The sequence below is a fragment of the Trachymyrmex septentrionalis genome, unplaced genomic scaffold (genome assembly GCF_001594115.1).
Source record: "Trachymyrmex septentrionalis isolate Tsep2-gDNA-1 unplaced genomic scaffold, Tsep1.0 scaffold212, whole genome shotgun sequence".
Lineage (NCBI taxonomy): Eukaryota > Metazoa > Arthropoda > Insecta > Hymenoptera > Formicidae > Trachymyrmex > Trachymyrmex septentrionalis.
The window spans coordinates 65410-66200 of NW_017305310.1; the positions used below are offsets into that span (position 1 = coordinate 65410).

Consider the following 791-nt stretch of genomic DNA (forward strand, 5'->3'; position numbering starts at 1 on the left):
GGCGGGTCGCGATGGATGGTGGTAGGGGGGCATTTCCACTTAGCGCGTATCGTGTATCGAGCGAAAAAATGGCCGATGGCAGGGGAAGCACGTGGCGAGTTGATAAAACGCCGGGCCGCGCGAAAGTCAAAGTTCGGCTCTATCGCGCAAGCCTTTGCTCCTCTCACCCGGCACCCCGGCGGGAACCGCGCGCGGTTTTCGGCGGTGGTCGCAGGAAGGGAGGACGTCGCTTCTGCGATCCTGGTGCCGCCGTGGTCATCAACATTCTTTTCGCAGGCGAAATCGCTCTCCTTTTCTCTCGAGGCTTTCTCCACGTAAATGCGGCTGATAAGCGCGACGGTTCTCTTCGTATTACTTTGTAATGAGCAACGTGCAAATAAAGCACGCTGACAACGAGGTGTTCTAGATAAAGGAAGATGGAACGAATATTGTGACAAAAATGTTATATAATTTTCTACCGTGTTGGAAGATAGACTATAGAGTCATGAGAATTCAACTTTCGTAGACATTTGTCAATCGATCTGTCATGGTGAATTGAAGGGATATATATTGTACAATAGTAATGAGTTGTGTTTAGGCTGCGTCTATTTTGTGTTCATTTTTTCCGCATGTACGTGCGGCTGTGGATAGGCGTAATCAAAAGTTTTCTCTCACTGGTAGGAGAGGAAAGTGAGAGTGTCGTCGAGCATGCGATGGGACTTAACTTTAGATGATATAGATTATGTTTACACGAAGTGTACAAGCTCAGTTTACACCGAAGTTATGACATTATCAATATTATAAAACTCTCT

General features: G+C 47.0%; 1 protein-coding gene across 1 annotated transcript in view; it reads left to right on the plus strand.

The window, feature by feature from the left end:
* The window catches only part of LOC108748158 (muscle-specific protein 20-like), a 35713-nt gene that overhangs the window by 27870 nt on the left and 7052 nt on the right, over nucleotides 1–791 (plus strand). The window lies entirely within an intron of this gene.